At 40.9% G+C, this 20,049-nt stretch overlaps 1 long non-coding RNA gene across 1 annotated transcript in view; it reads right to left on the bottom strand.

Annotated features, from left to right (window-relative positions):
• Positions 1-4,723: 4,723 nt before the first annotated feature.
• Positions 4,724-20,049, bottom strand: part of LOC117282356 — a 171,155-nt gene continuing 155,829 nt past the window's right edge. Inside the window, exon 4 of the long non-coding RNA XR_004513079.1 lies at positions 4,724-4,851. This is a non-coding gene — a long non-coding RNA (uncharacterized LOC117282356). The remainder of the gene's footprint in view (positions 4,852-20,049) is intronic.

Raw genomic sequence — 20,049 nt, forward strand, 5'->3', positions numbered from 1 at the left:
CCAAAGCAACGGAATGTTGAACTAACAATGAACTTCCGCGGTAACGAGTCAGTCTTCAGAAGGCCGCCGCCGAAAGCAGTCTAATATTTCAGATTTGAGGCTTTCACGGCGGTGACTATGAAGAAAGCAGTCTTCTGGGATTTGGCACCGTGTATATGTGGTGTTAACCGACGTTTCTGAGGAACGTATCGCCTCCATCTTCAGGGTAGAAGAAAAAATATAAGAAATCTGTAAGCGAAGAGACCGTGAGAACCGGTAAAAGCAGACTGCTGACCCTGAAGACGGAGGCGATACGTTCCTCCGAAACATCGGTTAACACCACATATACACGGTGCCAAATCCCAGAAGACTGCTTTTTTCACAGTCTAATATTTGCCGAGACACAGTGGAAGCAGTAATTGTGATACAGCAAGTGATAATGTAATTGTAAGGGGTGTGATTGTATAAGTGAAGTACAATAAAGATTCGCTGAATCCGAGACCCAAGTGAAGTTATTTGTCGCGTGACATACCCAACACGTGACAATATTGTGACATGTCAAACCGTTGTTGGGCAACAGGATGTGGAACGAGTTACCACGATGATAGACACTTGATAAACGGTCGGTTGCCAAGTTACGCAACTGCAAGTAAAGCGGTGTTTCTTCGTGCCGAGCAGAGCCGAGAAGAGCCGAACCGCGCAGGTTGCTACGCAGCAGTAAACAACTCTCGGCAGCGTTGCCAAGCAACGCCTCTGTGAACACGGCAGTCGCGAAACAATGAAACAAGCCGCGTTTTCCGCCTGTCCGATTGAGGGTTTAGTCGTAAAGTAACTCTAACTCTTACTCTGACTAAGGGGCCAGTATTCGGTAGAACAGAAGTCAGTCAGTCAGTCAGTCAGTCAGTCAGAAGCAGCTGCGGGAGGAAGAAGAATTAGACGCGTAATTAGAAAACTTTATGTGTGATAATCAGTGATTGTTTATGATGACTGAGAAGGCACTGGATATTTGGAGTAATTCTTTGACACTTGTATGGGACCCGTGTTATAGTGTAAATATGTGAAGACTACTGAGGACGGGGTGAACAGATCAGTGTGTAGGGTTTGCAAATTGTGTAAACCCGCAACAATGTTATAATTAATTGTAGTTACGACTTTTAGGTTTTTAATAAAGCTAATTAACAATCCGAACTGCGTCCACAGTAGCCCAAACATGTAACAAATAACTCTGTATTTCAGCATCCTCCTGCAATTGTTTAACTTAATGTCCATGTATTTCTCGTCCGTCAATATTGCAACATTTGTTTATTCATCATTATTGACGGAGGATAAATTATATATTATATAATGTTAAACTAAAATTAAAATTAAGTAGTGAATAAACAAGTGTTGCAATATTGACGGACGATAAATACATGGACGTTACATTAAAAAAGATATATATTGTGACGTGGTGCCTGAATGCCGGACAATGAAACGTCCATCACTAGACAACGGCTAGCAATTCCCAGGCAGAAATGAAAATCCTAACAGTGGGGTTTCCACCGTTACACACGATTTTTTTTAGGCAGACACGTATTCCCGCGGTAACAAGAGACTCGTTGCATAGCAGCAGGCGAAACGAAAACTTTCGACAAGGTGTTCCCTATTCAGTCAGAGTGCAAGATATAAGAGTCTAAATTGTTCATAAGAAATATATTACTGCAACGTGTTTGGCTACTGAAGACGACATTCAGACTGTTAATTGGTTTATTTTATGTACGCCGTTCTCATTCACATCAGATTTTTTCACTTTTTTTTTTTTAAAGTTATGTCTTCTGGGATATTGTATTTCTGTTGAAAGTCAAACGATTTTCGGAGGATCATGTCACCTCCATTTTTAGAAGTTAAGATTAAGCCAAGCAAGAAAAATGCGATAACCTTGCTGCTTGCTATACCTGTTTGTTTCTTGCTTGGCTTACTCTAAAATCGTGAGGATGGAAGTGATATTTTCCTCCGAAATTTCATTTGACTTTAAACATATTATACTGTTACACAAAATATGTAATTCAACATAACCACCGCTGTGAGAACCTACAATTTTCATTTTATTTGATTCTGAAATTGTAAATTATACACAGATTATTTAACAAACAATTGTAATTCCTAAGTATAGAAGAAGCATTACACTTACTAGAACAGTCACAAAGGGTGACAAGCTCCAAATGTAAAATGGAATATTCTCTTTTTGCAGGACGAATAGTAACACCATAGATACATTGGTTTAGGGAGGGAGCGGAACTTTTGACAGAGGACGAAGTGAAAGGTGTACACTGAGGTCCCCACCAGGAGGAAAAAGTGCTCGATGCCCTTGTCATAAACTCGCATCCAGTCCACCCCACGAAACGTACCTTCCTCCACGGTTCTGCAGCATTGTTCGAGTGCATCTTACGGCCACAGGTAGGACCAGGCATGTACAGCACTGCGAATGTCAACAGAAACATCGGAAAACTTCCGACTACTTCGTTTTGTCTCTCACTATCTTTTGATTTCTATCTCTACCTCCCTTTTGTCCTCTAATTCTTTTTTCGGTTTACTTTCTCATTCCTACCCACCTTTCTTTGTTTCTTTCTTCCGTGACGTTTTCAAAACTTGCAAGATTTTAGGCTCTTATGGTGATGTTTATGAAGAGCGCTATCTTCTGGCATATAGCGCCGTGTAGTTCATTCAAAGTCAGTCAACGTTTCGGAAGAATATATCGCCTCTATCTTCAGGTTCGAATAGGCCGAGCAAGATACCAGCGGCTTGCCACCTGCTTTCACGCCGATATCTTGCTCCATTTATACAAAACTGAAGATGGTGGCGATAAGTTCTTCCGAAAAGTACGGCTGACGTTCGATGCACTACACGGGGCTATGTCCCAGAAGATAGTGCTCTTCTTCACATTATTTTTTTTTCATTTCTCATTTCTTCCTAATTTTCTTTCTCTCCTTCCCTTCTTTGTTTTTGTGGGTCTTCCTCTCTTTTTCCCTTTCTATATACATGCCTCCTACTCCTACTGCCTGGACGGCCAAGTATTTGCGGTTCGAATCCAGGTAGAGCCAAGAGATTTTTCCTATACATAGAGTGCAGAAGGCTTTGGAGTACATCCAGTGTCCAATCCAACGGGCACCGGGGACCGTGAAGCGGACAGTCAACTCCATCCAGTGCCGTGGTTATGAATGGTGGAGTTATACCTCCACTCCAACACACGTCTTTATGCCGTGGTGCTAATTAATCAAGCACAGGAACAACTCAGCATTTACCTTTCATGTTCATAAATTTCTTAAAAATTCCCGCTTTCCGGCCCGGATATATCACCCAATATTTTCACTCGACTACGGCAAGGGCGACCGAGCGACCGAGCGACCAACGTTCGATTCTTGGCGGCACATCGGATTCCCCTCTTGACCACACAATTCGTACTCACTCTGCGGGCTACAGAGCTTTCTCTCCAATTAATATGGAGGATATTTTTCGTTGGGGTAAAACAGCTAAGGAGAAAATTTGTTTGGTTATTGATTTGCGGGAGGTACCAATTTGAATCAAATAATCTTCCTGAGGGGTAAAGGGTGGCCGGCTGACGAACTTTGACATATTTGAGCCGAATATATAGAGAAAATATGGGAGCCTCAATGTCTCACAACCCTATGGGCCTTCACGGCCTGTTACAAGTATAGCTTTACTTTTTACTTACTTATCCACAATGAAACAAGCGCTAGACAAACAGCGCTGACCATGGCAGCCCCAACGCCCATTGGTTCGCCCGCCGCTAGCCAAAACGTGTAAAGATGCGGACCTCCGACACACTAGTTGCCAGTAGCGTCCGCTGCTAAGCATCGTCACCCTGCGAGTCGTAGGAGCCGACGAAAAGGGAAGTCTCAAATCTGAGATAGTAAAATATGGCCGCGAGTTGCAAGGGACTCGGACCCTGCGCTTGCAAGGGCCAGCAGCATATACAAACGACAAGACCCGTCCTTTCGTCACAGAGGGTGCCTCACAAAAAGACCGTAAGTGTCGAACACTAATAAATATTTGGTCATGAACCCCAGATGGGACTCGACGGCTTACTGACAATGTGACTTTGATTCTGACTTTAACTTTGACTTCGACTTTGGTTAATTAGTAGTAGTAGTAGTAGTAGAAACCAGTGTGGAGGCGGGGTCGAATACCTCCACTGTGACCGTGCGAGTCGTAGAAAGCGACGAAAAGGGAGATTTACTTCCGCAAGAACAAGGCGATGGCACTAGATATGCTCCGAATACAGTCCGTGATCCTCAGTACTTACAGTTTGTTTGTTTGTTTGCTTGCTTGCTTGTTTCTTTCTTTCGTTCTTTCTTCACACACTACGCACTGAACTTCGCTCAAGGCCACTTTCCTCACATACGCACAATGTTATGGCTACTGACGTAATTCTTGTTTCCTACTCCACCCCCGAAAATTGTATTTATATCAGCGATACATCTGAGTGCAGACAAAGATTTAACAACTCACCAGCTGTGTTGAGGGGCACGTTGTGGCATAGTTGGTCCAGGTACTATGCTGCAAGCCGGAAGGTCGCAGATTCGATTTCCGGTGAGGTCAGCGTATTTTTAAACTGACTTAATCCTTCCAGCCGCACTGTGGCCCTGGGGTCGACTCAGCCTCTAACAGAAATGAGTACCAGGAATCTTTCTGGGGGTAAAGGGCGGCCGCTGTGTAAGGCTGATAGCGTTACCGCCATCTGTGAGCCGACTGTCTAAAGAAAATGTGGCAGCCTCGATGTCTCACAATCCTATGGGCCTCCACGGCTTCCTACCACCAGATTTTACGACTCCGCTTGGTACTCTCCAAGACCCAACGTACAAGGGAAGCAATCTGAAATCATATTAACATTTCAACTGAAGAATTGAATTTTTAAAGGGATAATAATTTATTCTATTTTTATTTTCGTACTGCCTAGAAAACACCGACAAATTTATTACCTCTGTGATATAGAGACTCCCTCACCTTGTCAACAAATTTCCCACTTTTCATGGAATCTGAAGGTTCACTACTATGTGCACAGAAATTGAAATTACACTGCTCTTCCTTAGGATCCATCTTACACTCTTCTCCCATTCGCGCATATTTATTGGAAACAGTCTCTATCTTTTTGGATTTCTAACCAAAATTTATCAGATTTCTTGTTTCGCTCATGCGCAACATAGGGGAATAAATGGTGAAGCACATTTTGGTGCTATTCTTTTCTTTGCGCCATCTTGATATGCCAGCAAAAGATTTTCCCATTATCTTTTTTCTATTCGTAGTAATGCCTTCAACAGCATAACGAATCTTAACCCACACAGACTTATTGCCATAATATTCTGCAAGGCCTTCAGTGCATTTGTATGAGCGTTACACGAGCCTGAACACAATTCCAACATGTCCAGATCAATGCTGGCGGCTCTATTTCATCCTTAATATATGTCTAAGAATTAATGCAGTATGAAGTGTCATTTGTATAGCCAGCCATCTCCACATGGTTTGCAGGCAGGTGCGTACGTTTACAAATGACATCTCAGGAAGACCAAATTTCCATGACGATATTTAGACTTTCAGATTTCTAAACCAGCAGCTGCAGAACAAAGGGTGAAATCTCCCACAATTGCTCTCACATCAGCACCTACAATATCTGGACCTAATTTGTCATATGATGTTCAGCCTGAAGAGAACGTTCATGAAACATAGGACCAGCATTTTCACCTTGTGAAAGATATCAGCATCAGTGAAACAAAGGGCGAGTAAATTGATATAAAGATAGTAATATCCGTTATATGTATACTGTAGCCGTCTTGTAGTGCACTCAATTTCACCTGTCACTTCACAACATGATTCGGCAACATAATGCCATCATCAGGCGCCCCAACTACGTCAATCTATTGCATTGCTTGCCCTCACATGTTTTCACGAAACCATTTAAAAAGTATTTAAAAAGTCCGTATTTGTCAACTGTGATAAATTTACACTCGCTAAATCTTGTTAAGATAATTCATCTTATTTGTCTTAATTAAAACTTGCATGTGGTTCGTTCACTACGGGATCGTTTTTCTTACTTTCTGTGTAAATCGCGTCTTGTGATGTGTGTTCCCTTCTTAGCTGCGAGTGTTGTAACACAACACTCGCAGCAACAGGAGGGCAACAGGACGCTAAAATATAACATTATAATAATATCCGCTTCAGTTTGGGATGTAATCGTAATTGGTTGTAATCTCGTCTAGGCTATCAGGTATCAACTTTTCAATATCACAAGGGGAATACCAGAATAGAACTTGAAATAGACAATAGCAGCCTCACTAAAATCCTCAATTACCCACCATTCAACATCAAGGCCGTCAATGAGCAGATTATCTAGATAAAATGTGGAAGCCTCGACGTCTCACAAATCTATGGGCCTCCATGGTCTATTACAGGGATAGCTTTACCTTTTACCTATTCACCAGTCAATATTTTATTACCTATTTAACGATTTAACGAAATAGATAATAATTAATCGCCAGCCATTTTGTTCACCACAAATCCCACTTCACCAGACCCCGGGATCGAACCCGGGCCGCCGCGGTGGGAAGCCAGCGTCACTCGTATGTTAGCAAGTGAACAATATGGACAACCATGTTCTTCAGTGTAACAAAAAGTAAAAACTAATTGATAAATGCGAGTCGAAATGATCGACTTTCCATAATCGATGAATTCCGAGCATCGTTGCTACATGCGGATGTATGGACGAGCTTGAACACACACGGATTATGGGCAAGCGCATCTAAAATAGAGAACACGCAGAATATTATCTATATTGTGGCTGGATCAGATACACAAAGCAGTAGAGTAACCAAGACATGTTTCTCTCTAAAAACAATTATTTGATACATTTATTCAAGAAATAACGATTCGTTTTTCTTCTTCCAAAAATCTCAAATTCTGTCATAAATAACCAGTTCTGTATCATGGAATACAACGCCATGTAGTCTGGTGAAAGATAACAGGCATTTCGGAGAAATATATCGTCTCCATCTTCAGGGTTAAAACTAATCCAGACAAGAAACTAGTAAGAAGCAGACATCCTTAGAATTACTGGGTAGGACTAGAAAGTAGAAAACACGACGTTCCGGAAACTCGATCTGTATCCGTCCTCAGGTGAGGGGAGTAGACGCCTACTCTGTTGGGTTCCTCAGAAAGAGCTAACCTCAGCCACTGCACAATCACTGTCAGATTCACTACAGCTATTTAATTACTTAAGACCAGGCTAATTCGGAAAGAGATAGTAGGAAAATATGCAATAAAAATAGTTATAAAGCACGCATATTCATGGAAGTAGGATACAAAGTGAGGTAGAATTGCATGCTACAAACCTAGCCAACAAAACTAAGAACATGAGCAGTAACGCATAGAAAAAATGGACAAATTTTTTCCATAATACTGGACGATGGACGAAGTCCAAAAACCCATTAATTCTTAGTATTATACACCATCGTCAAAACCCTTTAGAACCTACTAGTAAGCAGAGATATTCTTCCGAAATAACAGTTGATTTTTACCGGAATATTCGGCGTTATATCCGACAAGACAGATTTCTTCATAACCACCGCTGTGAGAACCTCGAGTCCCTTGTTACGAAAGTTTTCGGTATGCTACAAGATTTCTTGAATGGAAGGGAAGCACATGACAAGGTTTCCATCGTCGAAATATAATGCAAGAATATAGAGATAAAGAAGGGCAAAATTATGCCACGAACGGGAATCGAACCCGCGTCCTAAGACGGTCCTTATGGTCAATGAAACAGGCAAGGATTCATCTTGTTTTTAAAATAAGATATTTGGGGGGAATCAATACACTCCGACGTCTATCGTGTTGATATAAATCTACTGCGAGGTAAAGCACATATAAAAGAAAACACAGAAACTCTAATTGACGCTAATAAGGAGGTTCGTCTAGAAGTAAACACAGAGAAAACTAAGTATATGTTGCTGTCTGGTCACCAAAATGCAGGGCAAAATCATGACATAAAGATAGGAAACAGATGCATTGAAAATGTGGCACAGTTCAGATTCTGGGAACCACAGTAACAAATCAAATTTTCATGGAGAATGAAATTAGGAGTAGATTGAACTGGCGTAATGCTTGCTACCATTCAGTCCAGAACGTTTTGCCTTTTCTTCTTCTCTCTAAATAGTTAAAATATAGGATATACAAAACTATAATTTTGCCTGTGGTTTTGTATGGTTATGAAATTTGGTCTCTGACATTATGGAAGGAACATAGACTGAGGGTATTTGAGAGCAGGATGTTGAGGTGAATATTTGAACCGAAGAGAGATAAAGTGACGGGAAACTGGAGAAAACTAAATAATGAGGAGCTTCATAACTTGTACGCTTCGCCAAGTAACATTACAATGATCAATTCAAGGAGGATGAGATGGGCAGTGCATGTAGCACACATGGGAAGAAAAGGAATGTATATGGGATTTTGTTGGGTAAGCCAGCAAGGAAAGCGACCACTAGAAAGACCAAGACGTAGTTGGGAAGGTAATATAAATTGGATCTTAGAGGGGTAGGATGAGGTGGTATGGGCTGTATTGATCTGGCTTAGGAACGGGACTAGTGGAGGGCTCTTTTGAATAGGGTAAGGAAACTCCTGGTTCTTGAGTAGCTGTTTCATTGGTGGCTTCTCAGGAAGTGTTCAGCTCCATGGAGTCAGTCAGTTAACATAAACCGACAATAACGAAACTGTACTGAAGGCGGAACGACCAGTGATGGCAAAATTGAAATGATTAAAACAGAACTGATCGGAAGTTAACAGTCCCTCACCGTATCATGTAAGATGAATTTCATACCAGTAAATCCCCCCCCCAAAAAAAACCCTATATTTTCATTAAGTACTTCATATCCAAATATCGCATAATTATAGTTCATCTGAAGGAATATTGGTTACAACGTTCCACTGAGAAGCGTCTAAGAGCAGGAATCGGTCAACGCTATTGGCACACGTATTATTTACAAGCGCATACTGGCGCAGAGGGCCCGAACTTGAGGGTCAAGCTGCTTTCTGAAGAAATTCCTGGAAAATTGATATTTTACGCCATCATTCGAACTATGAAAAATATTACTAGTGAAAGTATGAATCAACATGGCAGCTCCAGCTCAAGCTGGCTTCCCACGGCGGCGGCTCGGGTTCGATTCAGGGTCTGGTCAAGTGGGATTTGTGGTGGACAAAGTGGCGCTGGGGCCGGTTTTCTCCGAGTACTTTGGTTTCCCCTACCAATCTTCATTCCACCAAATTCTCCATCATCACAATCACCCGGGGTAGGCTACAATAGGCCAATTAGTGGCCACCGTGCTGAGTGAACTCAGTTGGACTCTACTTCCCACTAAGAGAATTAAAAAAATTCAACATTATATCACAGTCTGCACATCTTCAATAATAATAATAATTCGATTAAGTTGTTATTTATTTACGTGCAAAATTAAGACTTCAGAGGCCAATTATAAAGTTAGCACGAGTCAACAAAAAGGATGAAAAATACACAAAACAAATTAAATATATTCGTGGTGGTAAAGGGCTTCTAGGCCGCGCCATAGCTCAAGCGGTGCGTCGCTGGCTTCCAATCGCGGCGACCCGGGTTCGATTCCGGGTCTGGTCAAGTGGGATTTGTGATGGATAAAGTGGCGTTGGGGCAGGTTTTCTATGAGTACTTTGGTTTCCCCTGCCAATCTTAATTCCACCAAATTACTCCACAATCAGCCCTACCTATCATCTGTGGCTGGTACAATAGGCCAGAAGTGGCCGCAGTACAAGGGACTTAGTCCCACTCCACCACCAATAAAAGAAAAGGGCTTCTAGCGTCTAAAGCTGACAACATCACCGCCATCTGTAAGCCGATTTTCTAGATATGGGAGCCTCGACGTCTCACAAACCTACGGACCTCTACGGCCTGTTGCAGGCGCAGCTTAATCATTACCAATCCGACCCCCGTCTATGGTCCCTCTACCACGTGACAATATTATAAAGTTAGATCGCTGTCTCCTTAATTGTGACATTTCGCTTAGTTGGGGGTGGATTTCACTGGGTCCACTCGGCACGGCGGCCACTGATTGGCGTATTGTAGACTGCCCCGGGTAAATATGATGATGAATGATTTGGTGGAATGAAGATTGGCAGGGGAAACCGTAGTACCCGGAGAAAACCTGCCCCAGCGTCACTTTGTCCACCACAAATCCCACTTGACCAGGCCCGGGATTGAACCCGGGCCGCTGCGGTGGGAATCCAGCGACTAACCGCTTGAGCTAAGGCGCGGCCATTGTGACATTGCGTATACCTGTAAGAGGATACATGTGTTTAGAAGGAAAACGCAGCTTCCGTCTTCAGGTAAGAAATGTGTAGGTTGATGTACTGACACGGATTGGTAGCCAGACTGCACCCAAGATGTTCATGAAAGCCAAGGAAGTTGGTAAGGGAGTCCGATATGGACCAGTACGAATGACGGGCAGCGAAGTGTCTGTTTCAGCCAGTGAACATGTTCCATTTTTCACTTAAAGGATTCATTTAATTGAATGCATGATTTTTACTTCGTGTTCATTTTTGTAAATATGGTATTCAGCTCTACAAATTAAAATATGACAACTGACAAAAAAATACATCCGAACAAAAGATAGGTCACAGTTTGAATGTAAATTAAGCTTCAATGTTTCTATTCTCCGTCATGTTATTTTTAATTCACTGGCAACAGCATTGTCAACAGTCTGTCTATCGGCGCATGGGTTCCATTAAGAGACGACAAAATCATGTCCTCTATATTGCTGTATTGACAAATACTGAAAATTCAATATCCTTCTGACGTAAATATTTTGTTTCAAAAATTAATTCGAAAGTCACATTTCCCTCATCCAAAAAATAAACGATGGAAACTTTCAATCGACAAATTTGTATTTTTTATTTGATGTAACACACTTTTGCTTCCAGATTCGTGACAACTGTGTTCAACGACAGAACGTCAATTAATTATGAATTGATCAATAAACATATGAAATTATCTCGGTAAAATCCCAGCATATAACTCGAGTGTTTTCCGACACTGCGAGGAAATACGTTCTCGTCATTGTGGACAGCCTCTAGTCGGACAGCACAGAAAACTCGGAGCTAAATCTTGTGTCCTACACAGCATGTCTGAAACATTGCTGCCAAAACAACCTTTCTCCCAGCTTACCTCGAGCGTGTAGCAGAGATAAGAGTAATCATGACATCCTATAATTTAGAATGATAACGTATGATAATCTTTAACGATGATGTGTAATATGTTAAAATTTATGTGCGACATAACTATATAACTTCATGGTAAATGATTATCGCTCGAGTTCTTCAGTTGTACTAGAGTTTTGTCCTTGTTTCAGAACCGAAATATTCATCATGAGAGTTCCCTAGTTCTCCCATTAGACTCTGACATAAGTCAGCACAAACCGGTTAATATTCGAAAATAATACAAGCAGCACAACATACAACAGGACAGAACACAACCCAGAAAACCAAACACGCATGTGCATTGAGGGGATTTATATATTAACAACATAAGGAACAATCGATGACAGAAGATTCCTAGCTCAATAATTTTCATACCTGATGATGATCACATTGGTCGGAATATGTAATAATAAACTTTTAAAGTGAATAACTTTTAATACATTTTATAGAATATAGTGTTGAACTTCGGACTGTAAAAACTAAGCGACAATACAGGTATTGTTAATATCAATTTTAAATACACCAATATTACGTCTGGACGCTATTGTTGGGATGTATTTCATATGATTCATGCGATGTTGGCTTTACTGCCTTATATAATCCATTGGTTTTCATAGTACCATCTGGTAACAAAACTTCTGTCTTCCACTGCAACAAAATTTAAATTCTCCAAAGGAAATCTCTATAAACCTGCTGTTGAAAGAACGTGAAGTGAAAATCAAGGTGAGAGAAACCTTGCCGAATATTAAAGGAAGTATGCAGTTCCGGCCCTCAAGAACAATCAAGGAAGCGGTCTACTTTCAATTTTTGGGAAGTTTTTGGCAGTGAATTCGTTTACGATCGAAGTCTTTGGCCAGAGATTTGGACGCTATGACAGTGCGTTTTCTAAGACAACACTTTCAGTGAAGCGACTGCTGACCACAAAAATAGCGGCTTAGAAACACACATTGTTTTGGTCCCCTGTGATATTTTCATATTCACGAAACTAAAAATATCCTTGAACGTGTATTGTTCTGAATCCAATGAAAACGTTCAGAACAATATTTTTCGAAAAACTGTTTACATCGATGTTCCCATGTATGGCATGGGCCTTGGAGTGCCTTGGAGCAAGTCAGAAAGTCAGGGCCTCAATATTTGAGGACTCGGGCGTAATTGAGAGATTTCTTCTTTCTACAGCTTTCAGATCGACGCTGGTGCTAACCTCCTGTCAAATGGGTACTTGGTCTCTATCCCCAGAGACAACTATGTCGGAGCGTGAATCTCATCACTAGCCTGCATCTAGTTCCAGGGTTAAGAACACGTGGAGCTATTTCTCCATTCCTTCACATTTCTTCGTGGTGTGCTATTTGATGAATAATATGGATAATTTTAATTTTATACAGTATTTATTGGAATTAATATGGCCATTACCGGCCACGGTATCTGAGCGGTCTAAGGCATGTACTGTCTTCGCTCGCTTGGAAACCGGGATCGTGGGTTCGAATCCCACTCAGGGCATGGATGTTAGTGTGCGTTTTTCTGTGTTTGTGTACAGGTAGAGGCCTTGCGACGAGCTGATCACCCGCCCAAGGAGTCCTACCGAATGTGTAAGGTCTAGAAAAACCGAAGTGAACGGAGAAGTTCATGGAGGTAGGCCTAGGCCCACTGGGGCTGTAGTGCCAAGGAAAAAAAATATGCCCATTTAATTGATATTATAAGAGATCATCACCTCAACAGCCTAAAAATCATCCTATAAATTCGAAATACGCTCAAACGGAAATCACATTCTAGGAATTAGTACCATTGACGTAAGATAAAGCGACAGTGTTCAAGCGGTTATCACTTATGCAAATGGTCTTTTACTGTCTCGCGCAGAGAAAAAGTTCCCAGCGCCCATGGTGGATGTAACAGCGACTGTACCTAGCCGGCGTAATATTACGTCCTGGAGGAGACTGACACAACATTATCAATGCAAATTCACATTAGCGGTGCATCTAGCATGTACGGCGAGGCCGACTTGGTGTGGAACCAGCCTGCTTTTACTTGGGAATTGCAAGGGGGGTTGAAGTGAATGTGTGGGGGCAGTGTCTCTCACCAACTGTGGGCCTTATTTGTCTCGTTCCTATGCCACTCGATTCGTGTAACTTCCACAGATAAACGCGTTTATATTAAGATCTTAGGTTTGATAAAATCTTATTTTTGCTCTCGAACATGCCTACCTCAATATTTATAAAAATAATTTGAAATATTTTTAATTAATTGAAGGTCTAAGGGGTGGGCCTTCTTGTCCCTTGCATCGTGAGCACATTCATCATGAATTACAACGGATGAAAAAAGTAAAGATATGGTAAAAAGATAAGAAAAAAGAACCACAATTGAAAGAAATATGAGAAAAGCCGGGGAAAATGCGTGTTTAGGACCAAAAGAAAACATTTTTTCATATATTAAAATATTATGTTAAAAACAAATTATTTGGAAAGACATGCAATATCGTTGCGTCAGAACGAGAAACCTATGAATAAGATAATTTTACATCTGCGGTTAAGGGGAAAATTAAAAGTAATGAAAGAAATTGAATATAAAATTCGAGGTAAAGATATTCATAAATTTTCTTGGATATCACCTCATGGAAAAACAATCAAATTGAGCATATCGACTCTTTCAGCTTCCTGCCTTCTACAGTATATATTTTCATCTGGCCAATATAGCATGTATTCCGTACTTTGCAAGTTCACAATGATTACACATCCTGAACCTGAGGGGGTCATCGTAATGAAAAAATCATCTCACCAAGTAATACTCCTTGCGGTGGGTTTAGTGCTTAAACTAGGTTATCTAAAACTGGCCTGATTCCGCACAGCCTATTTGCCTCATCATCCAGGGTGGAACTGTCTCTATAGTACCAACATTCACAGATTTACATAAATCTGTTTCCGCTCATTAACTTACCCAAAATTTAGAGTTTCAATTTATTTATTGGTACTCCAATAATCTCTATTTTTACTTCTTTGACGTGGCCCATAAAGTGATTATTGCAAGAAACTTCTTATCTGTAACGCTAACATCTTACCAATGTAAGGACTCTGAAGTGTTTTTGTATTTGTCTGCATTTTGAGCATGGCATAAATTTGATTGCTCCATAAGAATTTCAACAGAAGTATTAATAAATGGTTCACTACTTCAGAAGTACAGGTAGGACCATCGTGTTCCATTGTGAGACCACTATTACCTAAAATTCTTCTAAATTTTTTAAATCGTCATTTTTAGTCGAATATCTACATAAAATCACTTACCTCGAACCTCGCCCCTTTTCAGCCTTTCTGTTATGTTAAGGGTTCAAATTCATCGTCATCATGATCATCACTTGGAGCACCTGACAACCGTTCTTCATGCAATTCTTGCATAACTTTATCGTCTAACAAACTCTCACTACCACGGCGCGCCATCTTGAAACTGGATTACACGGAAGGTAGAAAGCAAGAACTACGAAATTCTTTAAACAGGAACAAAACACTGTAAAAGAAAACCAGTGTGTACATAGACATTTAGAAACATTCTAATCAACGTATATATAGTTAGAAGTTGAATAAATATCCGTTAGATGGCAGAATAATACTAGTAACTATAGCGCTGCGGCTGAACTACGCTGATTTTCGAAGCCCGACAAAAATGTGTTTTAACAGTCCGTTAATTTGTTTGTTTGTTTGTTTATTTATTTAACAACGCTATAGCTGGGATGATGTAGTCAGTAGGGCGACTAGCTATTGGCTAGAAGGCTGAGGGGTCGGATTTCGAGCCCCGGCAGGGGTAAGATTTATCTATTCTCCACGTCGTCCAGACCGGTTATGGGACTAACCCAGCCTCCTATCGAATGAATACTGGCGGACTTTGCTCCGGGGCCTGGACCTATACATCTACTCAATGGCGTAGTGCTTAAGTAGCTATGTAGAGGGACAGCTTTACCTTTTTAACGACACTTTTAGTAGACAGACTATGTAGCGTCGAACGGTAGGGAAATTACTGAGCATATTCATTTGTAAAGTTGTGAAACGAAGAGATTGTTGTCTGTATTCAGATACTATCCCAGCATCGTCTGGGAGAACTAAGGAGAACCCCAGGGGCTCAGATCTAAACCAGAACTTCCAGAATATGAAGCAGGAATTATCTACCATGAAGGCAGGCCTACTATCCATCTATGCTTTAGTCAGCACACACAGATCTATTACAGAATTTGATTATAACATGTTATTAGACGAGTTTCTCCCGATAAATTAAGTAATTCCTCTTTTATTTCTTCTTTCTTAAATAATTGTTATTATACAGAGTGATTCTAAATTATTTTCGACGTTTCCGTGGCCTGTAAGTTTCAAACCGGAAACAACAAAATCATTTTGAGTTATGACGTCATATTTTCTCCAAGACATCAATGCGACGAGTATAGCGTCGTGAAATAAAACATTTTGAGCTACATTTTCATATCCGGAAGCAGTTTTGTTTGTTCTCCCCGGTTTGAAAACAGGAGGTCACGGAAACCAAGACAATAATTTAGAATCACAATGTATATCGTACGTTTTTCTAAATGTTCACCTACTAACCGTACATCCACGGCGGCCCGGGTTCGATCCCGGGTCTAGTCAAGTGGGATTTCTGGTGGACAAAATGGTGCTGGTGTAGGTTTTCTCCGAATACTTCGGTTCCCCTTGCCAATCTTCATTCCACCAATTGCTCCACAATCACCCTCACCTATCATCTGGAGCTGGTACAATAGGCCAGAAGTGACAGCAGTACAAGGGACTTAGTCCCACCCCACTAGCAATAAAAGAAATACTAACCGTACATCGAATATCCTTAGTGACGTCCCCACCTCAAAGTATGAGCGAGCCCCATGTTGATACTGTTGACGGCAGCAAGGCTGTGCATGAAATGGCATGCTATTCATTCCGTGTTTCACAGAAACGTTGAAATAATAGGGCACCAGTGACAGGCGTAAGTGAATAAAGCATAGGAGGAGACGAGGAACGGCTCATTAGTGCCATTATAGAGGAAGGAACAGGATGACATCGGAAACTGTAAGAAAAATATGTCATCAATATTTGCACGAAATATTTCTCCTGAGGATGTCCATCACTGTGGGCACGTGAATATACAAAGTCTTCAGGAAGTTAATGTAATTACCTGATTAATTCATAAAGCAGAATCCTTCTTAACAGTATCACAGTAAGACTTGAAAGGATTCTGACGATGGTGTATACTGTACTTCTTTTGGCTTATTTTGGACTTCACCCATCGTCTGGTATGTAAAAGACAAAAAGACAAAAAAACACGACGTTTCGGAGACTGGATCTGTCTCCGTCTTCAGGTGGATAGGGAANAAATTAATCGCTTAGCTACGCGTAATACAGAAATTTCCCGTCTTACATGCAACAGGATTGTTCATTACCGTTTTCATAAGAACCAGCCAATGAACCGCATCCTGAGCCAGTTAAACCCAGCCTATATCTTCATACCCTAATTCATTAATTTACATTATTAGGCTTTCATCGATGTCTACGTCTTCCAATTGTTCTTTTCTCTTCAGGTTGTACATCAAAAGAATTTTTACGAATTTCTTATGTTTCCCTTGCATTCTATATGTTCCGCTCTTTCAATGATCCTTGACTGATGGTTCTAATAATTTTTGGAGAGAAATACACCTACAAATTATGAAGTTCCTCGACTTTAATTTTTCTCCCTTCTACTCGACTTCCTTGTTGTCAGTTCCAAACGTTCCCCTTAGCGTCCTGCCTCCAGACCGCTTCCATATCTTCTTCCCTTAGCGTGAGAGACCAAGTTCAGACCCGTACAGTACAGGCAGAGCCAGAGGTTTAGTACTGTGTATATTAATTCTTACATCTCAAATGTCAGATGACAAGAAATAATCTTAATTGACATGTAAAATACATTCCCAAAAAATTCAATATGCCGTAGTTGCTCTCTGAATGCAATTTTAATTTCCTATATTCATTTCCAAATATGTTAACTTTGCAATATTTGAAACAGACCATAAATAAGGATTTTTATTTTTGCTTGTATATGATTCGCAAATTGCATCCCACGCTCGCATAAGCTTTCGTTTAAGAGATTTAGCTTACTTCCACCGGCTAATTTACGTCACTGTCAACATTTGAATTATATGAGGACCCGTGGATAATTGACGGACGATGAAATAAAAAGAAATGGAAAGGATATGCCATCATCTACATAAGGCCGTGAGATTTACGTCGACGGACTGCGGAAACCACGAAAAACATTAGTCATGATAGACGGTGTTCCGGGAGAGATACAAACCGAGCACCTCCTGAATAAGAATCTGGATTGTTGCCTCTATGCCGAACTTTCCAGTTACCGATTTTGATGATCAATAGTTCGGGGAACAATGTAAGGGTTTCATTTTGATTTTATCTTAAAATAACAAGATCAAAGATTAAAATAAATTAAAAAAAGTTAATGCAAGCCGAAATTTTCTTGCCACAAACAATCGACAAAAGACACAAACTTCCCTTCTATTCGCATGTCACGGCAAGGGTTAGTGCTTCTTCAAATTCCCGACAGATGACAGCACTATGCAAGGTTACGTTCAGTAAAATAAAAGTCCCCTCCTAATATTTATCGGGAGAACACAGAAACAATGTTCTTTTGTTGTCGGATCAATAAAATACTAAAAGTGTAAAACATCTTGACTGGGGTTATAAACCATAGTAAATAAATGTTATACATTGACAAACGATTTTTACAAGCGAGTGGAAAGATTATAAAGTGAAGATTTCGGTGACCTTGTTTTGTTTGAAATTTTAAAAGAAACGAAATATCAAGATAGTCCAAAGAGTGCTACAGACGTTGACAGATTTCTAAACCGATCTTAACAAATGACGATCGGTCTACAGAAATTGTCTGTGTTTTTTTTTTTGTTTGTACCGTCGCAAAGGTTATCCAAAGTTAAGATCTACGTAAATTTTCCTCATCGGTGACTTACAAGAAATAAGTAATTAAATCAGGGAAGTGAGTGCCTGACATGTCACGTTAAAGTAAAACCTACACTGGGAAAGTCTAAGAGAACGCCAAGGGGACTTTTGCGCTTAAGAGGAAACAAAGGAACGGGGTGTTGAGAATATATCACAACGATCAGCTCTATAATTTGTATTCATCACCAAAGTTTCTTAGATTCATTAAAGGCCGCGCCATAGCTCAAGTGGTTAGTCGCTGGCTACCCACCGTGGCGGCCCAGGTTCGATCCCGCGTCTGGTCAAGTAGGATTTGAGGTGGACAAAGTGGCGCTGGGGCAGGTTTTCCCCGAGTACTTCGGTTTCCCCTGCCAATCTTGATTCCACCAACTGCTGCACAATCACCCTCACCTATCATCTGGGGATGGTACAATAGGCCAGAAGTGGCCGCAGTACAAGGGACTTAGTCCCACTCCACTAGCAAAAAAAATAATATATTGATTAAATACAGAGTGGTATGAAGGGCAGGTGTGTAAAATTCAAGGGAAGGGTGAAAAATATATATAGAAATCTAGTCTTAAGAGAACGAATGGAAGAGGCCAGGTGGGGGAGAGGGGCCACATTGAAAACGACATTAAAACGCATCGATCAAGCATAGCGCGTGTGAATTCGACTGGCCCAGGACAGAGACTAATTGTGATCTTCTATAAATAAGCAAAAAAACAAATTCTGTGGCCTGTAGCCCGCAAGCGAACTATACTGACCGAGTGGCCGCCGCTTGTCGGCGAAATTAGTGCCAATTTTTTTCGGATAGAGGGTGTGACGTGGTAAGCGCAAAGGTTCCTCACGGCCGTTAATTTCGGTTTTCTAGACCGGAGCCGCTATTTCCTTGAAATAGTTCCTCAATTATCCTCACGAGGCCCAGTGGGCCCCGTTCTTGACCCACTACTTCTCAGAAAAACTGGCAACGCCGGGAATCGAACCCGGGACCTGTGGATATGTAGCCAGGAACTCTGACCACTAGACCACTGAGTGGGTCTTCTTTTGTAAATAGGACAATAAAACTTCGGGTTCAGTGGAAAGCGTGATATTTCTTGTTCAACGCTTTCTCACATACGGCACTTTGCACTCGTCTGTTTGAGATCTGATTATTATTGTTGGCAATGCTTCTAACTGCATACTATGTATGTATATTATCCCTCAGAGTGAGAGGCCACATTTAGCAATGATAAAGTCTGAGCTGAAAATCAGGTTTAGTGCTCTATCGCTTTGGAATATGTTAGAAGACTGAAACGTGACATACTTAAAATGTTGGTAAGTTGGCAAGAATATTTAACAAGAAGTTCTGGGAAGAACTAACCGTCTACTTTCCTCTTACACGATATGGACTGCATGGAAAACGAAAAATTTCGGGAATAACACACAGGCACACAGACAGCAAGTTGATCGCATAAGCCTCCTAGAAATTAAGTGTGGACATATAGACACACAATTAGCAAGGTAATCATAAGCAAACTAAAAATTACAGGTGGATGCACAGGCGCACACACGGACACACACGGAAAGACATACGGAAAAGTGGCATCACAAACCTCTTATTCCTTTTCAAAAGGAGTAGGAAAGTAGGCTAAAAAGAAGCGCTTCCTCAGTCCACAGATCCAAAGTTTAAATTGAAATTTTCTGAAAAACACTTTTCCTTAGTGGATGCATACACTTCAGTATATAGTATTTAACGACTAAGTAAACGATGGATTTTCCCACTTGGATAGGTAATGTATATTAGCCTAAACGTGAAGTAGAAGGAGAAGTTCTTTACTTTTGCCTAAGAGCTCTAGTGTCAAATTCG

The sequence above is a fragment of the Cryptotermes secundus genome, unplaced genomic scaffold, assembly GCF_002891405.2.
Source record: "Cryptotermes secundus unplaced genomic scaffold, Csec_1.0 scaffold971, whole genome shotgun sequence".
In the NCBI taxonomy this organism is placed as follows: domain Eukaryota; kingdom Metazoa; phylum Arthropoda; class Insecta; order Blattodea; family Kalotermitidae; genus Cryptotermes; species Cryptotermes secundus.